The sequence below is a fragment of the Embiotoca jacksoni genome, unplaced genomic scaffold (assembly GCF_022577435.1).
Source record: "Embiotoca jacksoni isolate LCO1_2020_lvr unplaced genomic scaffold, fEmbJac1.0.p SCAF_101, whole genome shotgun sequence".
Classification (NCBI taxonomy): Eukaryota; Metazoa; Chordata; class Actinopteri; family Embiotocidae; genus Embiotoca; species Embiotoca jacksoni.
The window spans coordinates 335,704-341,996 of NW_027185232.1; positions in this window are offsets into that span (position 1 = coordinate 335,704).

Sequence of the window (6,293 nt, forward strand, 5' to 3'; positions counted from 1 at the left end):
CTTCCTCCTTCCTTTCGAAATATATTTTTTTTTATACCATTTCCTTCCTCAATGGGTTGATTTAGCTTGTCAGAAAGTTGCAGCAGATTGAGGGCAAGCTTTACACTGAATGTTTAGATAAAGAGACAAAAACCTGGCAATCTAAAAAATAAAATCCTTTTGTAAATTATATTTTATTATTATTAACTATTTCCACAGGGTACACATGATAAAAAAGCAGCTTCTGCACAATTTAGTTCAGCAAACCAGTGCTACAGACCTGCAATAAATACTGCTGTATATTTGTGGGCACATCAAATGAGTTAGGTAAACGTTTTTTTTGATTGTTTTTTTTCTGTGTCTGTGTCTGTTTCCAGCCACTTTTCACATCCTGTCATGATTTTTTTAAGATACTTTCCAGAGCGTTTACTCTCCACCTGTCTACCAGACGCCCTCAGACTTCCACATCCAGCCACTCACCTGCTCAAGTTCCCAAATCATGCTCACCTGCCGACATACCCGCCTCTCATTATCCCATCAGCTTGTTTCCTTTGACACTTAGTCCCAATCCCAATGTCCATCCTAAACCCTAAACCCTCACTGATTTAGCTGACGTCACAGTTGTAGTGTTTGAGTGATTGGGTTCATGAGGGCTGAAATGCTGTGAATGATTAAATGAATAATGAAAAATATTATAGATAGATAGATAGACAGATAGACAGACAGATAGATAGATAGATAGATAGACAGACAGACAGACAGACAGACAGACAGATAGACAGATAGATAGATAGATAGATAGATAGATAGATAGATAGATAGATAGATAGATAGATAGATAGATAGATAGATAGATAGATAGATAGATAGATAGACAGATAGATAGATAGACAGATAGATAGACAGATAGACAGATAGATAAATAGATAGATAGATAGATAGATAGATAGATAGATAGATAGATAGACAGATAGATAGATAGATAGATAGATAGATAGATAGATAGATAGATAGATAGATAGATAGATAGATAGATAGATAGATAGATAGACAGATAGATAAATAGATAGATAGATAGACAGATAGACAGATAGATAGATAGATAGATAGATAGATAGATAGATAGATAGATAGATAGACAGATAGATAGATAGATAGACAGATAGATAGATAGATAGATAGATAGATAGATAGATAGATAGATAGATAGATAGATAGATAGATAGATAGACAGATAGATAGATAGACAGATAGACAGACAGATAGACAGACAGACAGACAGACAGACAGACAGATAGACAGATAGATAGATAGATAGATAGATAGATAGATAGATAGATAGATAGATAGATAGATAGATAGATAGATAGATAGATAGATAGATAGATAGATAGATAGATAGATAGACAGATAGATAGATAGACAGATAGATAGACAGATAGACAGATAGATAAATAGATAGATAGATAGATAGATAGATAGATAGATAGATAGATAGATAGATAGATAGACAGATAGATAGATAGATAGATAGATAGATAGATAGATAGATAGATAGATAGATAGATAGATAGATAGACAGATAGATAAATAGATAGATAGATAGACAGATAGACAGATAGATAGATAGATAGATAGATAGATAGATAGATAGATAGATAGACAGATAGATAGATAGATAGACAGATAGATAGACAGATAGACAGATAGATAAATAGATAGACAGATAGACAGATAGATAGATAGATAGATAGATAGATAGATAGATAGATAGATAGATAGATAGATAGATAGATAGATAGACAGATAGACAGATAGATAGACAGATAGACAGATAGATAAATAGATAGATAGATAGACAGATAGACAGATAGATAGACAGATAGACAGATAGACAGATAGATATAAGCCTATATGTTGGCTAAATTTAGGCCTATATAATGTTTATAAAATGTAAAATGCCAAAATAAAATATATTTGTATTCGTTTTAGCTAATTACCAGAAAAGGCATTAATGTTAGTAAATCAAATGCAGACATCTAACTTAAAAATGTTTTTTACTTTACAAACGTGCGATAAATAACCAGAGCAGCGAGCAGCCAAGTGCTGTCACTTTTAACACCCTCCGTGCTTTGTTTGCTTACATTTTGTGGGTGGCAGACTACGGGCAGGACAACGAGAAGGGTCCAGCTGTAGCCGGATCTTATTGGAGAGAAGACCACCACGTTTAACATGTTGTAAATTTTACTATGAAGTGTGGATAATTCCCTTTGGCAAAGTTTGCAGAAATGCGGACTTACAGAAAGGGTGCTTAAAGGGCTCCAAATGTCCACCAGAGGCCCTCACAGACTCGTTGATTTGACAGTGGGACAACCCTAAACCATCGCAGACTTACTGGGGACGCGCCGCAAAGTCTGTGAGTCTGTGAGGATGGACATTCAGGTTAGGGCCTTACTATGTGGTCAGTGTAGGGCACCATCTGTACATGTATTCCTGGTCCTGATTTTCTGCCTGATATCTGCTGCCTTTGTTCTGACCTGCTGCCTGTTTATCTGCTTTTGGATTTGCGTTTCTGGACAGCCTTCTCAACACAAGCCTATTAAATTGAACACAGATTTGCTGAAGCCTCCTTTCCTTCCTTCTCTCCAATATCCTATTACCTTACACACATTCAACAGCGTAACATAGACAAGGTAAGGCTTGCCTGAATGGCAAAACAGTCCAATACAAAATCTCTGCGGCTCATTGTTCTCTGCCGGTTGATAAAACAACACAAGGCTTCTCAGCTGTGCACATCATTACTTTAATCATATCCTCTATTTTTGTTGGGCACTGGATAATTAGGGGACAGTGTTCAAAGAGGTTTAATGAAGAAAAGTGGACTGCACTTGTCTTACAGTGAGACTTCAGCTGTCTGAATGGGAGAAACCAGGAGAAAGGATGACAACAAGAGAAAAAAGTATTGTTAGACATTTTCCCCCCCTTCTACTTCAAGTGGCGTGTCTAAAACTGCCAACAGCGGCTCATCTCGCTGTGTTTGCCTTTCATTTTCACATTTCCATTATTCATATATTAACCTTAACTGGCAGACCAATTAGCCACCATTTGGTGGTTAACCGTTTGTCATGCCCCTACCTCACTGTGATTGGACGGCTGGTGACAGTGACGAGGGCAACTCTTGGTGACCGGAAAAAAACGCTGAATGCTCAGCACCTCGTCACGCTGTTGGTGTTCATTAATATCAACCTTAAAAACACGCTGTGCTCAAGGAAAAAACCTTTGGTGGACATGGTAGGTTGTTGCAGCAGTGGCAGAGTGTCGGCCAGTTTCGTCGCCAGCTGATTGGTTAAAATTAACCCGAGGTATATGCCCAGTAGGAATGAATGTCTGCAAACGATTCTCTATGGAGCATCCCCAGACCCATATAGGCCTATTCATGGGGTGAATTTGAGTTCTGGTTCGCACCAGGCTAACTGTAGGCCTACATACTGTTTCACTAATAACCACTTTTTTCCGCATGGATGCCTTTTTACTTTAATTGCTTGAGATACTGTCTACTTTTTTAAAAAGGGTCAGTGCAAGACAGCATGATGACACACAGAAGTCTTTTGAGAACAGCCCAGATCCTCACAGGTCCTCTTCACTGTGCTGAATCTCTGTTTTTAATCATATAGTAAATAAGCTTTTGTGAACATCAATCAAGACTTCAAACGTGGAATAAAAAAAAAAAAAGATTGAAAAGATTATGTTGTGAGTACATTACCGCACTGAGACAGGATGAATATGTGGAAACATGCCCCGCTGGTTGCGTAATATTGTGGCCATCAGTCAACACTAATGAGAAGAGGCTAATACAGTGGCAAGCCGAACAGTTTGCCCTTTAATAATGTGTAATGATTTGTGACAACTGAAGCATAAACAATACAACATACACAGAGTACAGAGCGAGTCCAGGACCTAAACAACACAGAAACCCCTCGTTTGAATAGACATTCATTATTCTTTTTATAAAAAGATCAAAAACACATGACATAGCTCCAGCACGGTCTTCTCCACCAGCTGTGTTGTGAATAACGCGTAGGTTTCATGGAAATGTTACATAATGAACCTTTGTATATTTTTTTGATAGTCAGTGTGGCCTGTTATGTAACAAATCAAAGATACAGAACTGAATAAAATAAAAGAGGCGCTTCAGTCATCCTTCACCACAGAGATCTCACCTTTGTCCTCGTGAATATAGTTTCGTATAGACTCCGGTGGCCTATTTTCCTCTGACTCTTTTTGCACAATTGAAAATGCTTTCTGTGGTTTAGCACCATGTTGAGTTGAGTTTCTGCTTTTTACTAAATGCGCTATGTTGTACACTGTTCACAACTGGCTGTGAGCAAAACAAATGTGTTTTCAATTGCACAGCTTTGTTTTGCTCGTGTACTCTTCCATTATGCAGACAATGTAGCTGCAGCAACAGATCTCAAGCCTGAACCAAAGCCCCCGTTGATATTCAGTCTTTTTCTAACCACTGACATTAGAACGGATAATATCAGTATCAACTGAATACCAGCTTTTAAAGAAAAGCTTTTAACTATAACAGTCACAGAAAAGACCTAGAAGTGCAACAGCAGCTTTTCTTTGTCAACTTTTGACTTGCATGTGCAGGAAGTGGTCCCTGCATCAAGAGGTGATACTCAGAATTTCAGAAAAGCAACAGAATACAAAGCAAAGCGTGTTTTTCAAGTCTGTTTAGCTAGTTTTCTGATAAAGCAGGACTCATGCAAGCTTTCTTTTCATATTTTCAAACTTCAAATTAGATGTTTGCCTTTTAATTCCTAAATATGTCACATTACAGAAAACCTGGTGCTTTAACTAGGTGAAGCCACATCAGTGTGATATCACTGGGGTTTCTGGTAACAAGATAGAATGCAATCAATGAAATTATCAGTGTTAAAATCCTCTCTGTGTTGCTAAGTGCTCATTGCTGTGGTGTTTTTGCACTGAATTTTCTTGAGCTCAAGTAAGCTGGAGGATTTAAATTTTTTTTTTTTTTTACTAACAACACACTAGCACACCCTAAATCTTTAGAACAGGAGATATACAGTAGCTGCCTTAATTCAAAAAAAGAAACCTGTATTATGAAAATCTGTTAAATCTACAGAATTTGTGCTTCATTAAAACTAAGGTAACGTCAGGAGTGTAGACTTGTCCAGCAGAGAGATGTGCAGAAGGAACAAGAAGAGGTTGCAGAGATGTTTGCTGCATGGCTTCATTTATGACCTTGTGGAGAGAGGTCAGCGTCTTCAGCTCTCTCCTCTCTGACACACGAGTGCATCTTTGCACTCCACATACAGCGACATGCCATTAAATCGGTGACCAGTTATTGACGAAATCCCACATGAAGGTTTTGACATAAAGTGTTTAAACTTTGATCATATGTGTTTTTCGGATTTCCAGATATTAAGACGATTTTTCTCTCATGTCTCATGGCAGAGGTGAACAACAATCTGGAGACTGATAGATACGCAGCGAGAGAGCTGTCTATCTTAAAGTAATTAAAGTATTATATCAAATAGGTGTCATTCAATTTCTTAGCAACTAATTATTGGGTTTTAAGGCTGTATTTTAGTTTTAGTGCAACTGTCACTGCTAATTAACAGGCACTAAAGGCTGATTTTTTTAAATTTATTTATCCCAGTTGATTCTCTCATCTCGATCACTCGGGTCATCAGGTCATAGATATTGTTTGAGTGCCATCTAGTGGTGCTTGTTAAACATTACAGAGGTCACTAATGTCAGTACTGCACACACTGTAGATGTTCATTCTGTTTGTCTTTTAGCTCTCATGATGTCACCCAGAAAACAGTGTTGGGAGAGGAGGCGATGCAGACGGCCACATCTGGCACATAAACAGATTCCCTGAGTGCATGAATGTATTCCTTCATAAATAAACAGTTCTTTTAATTGACCAAAGCACCCTGACTTGTGTCTTTGCCAAAAGTAAATTAAAGCATGTGTGTTTACTACATTATGAATAAGTAGAATTGATTTTTAAAAAAGTGGAAAAAATTCAAGTGCAATGTTTGTTTATTTGTTTAATAAAATACAAAAACACATGACGGAAATATAAAAGTGTGAGTGTGTAGAGGAAACCTGTCCACACCCAAAAGACTTACAAAAGGTCAAATATAAATCAGTTTGTATTATCTTTTTTTGCACTCATTGTTATATATTAGTATCAAGTACCTCTAAACAGAATGATGAAGTTATGAAACTTTTCTATGAAATGTGGCCTCAGTGTCGTCAACGCTCAAAAACAAATT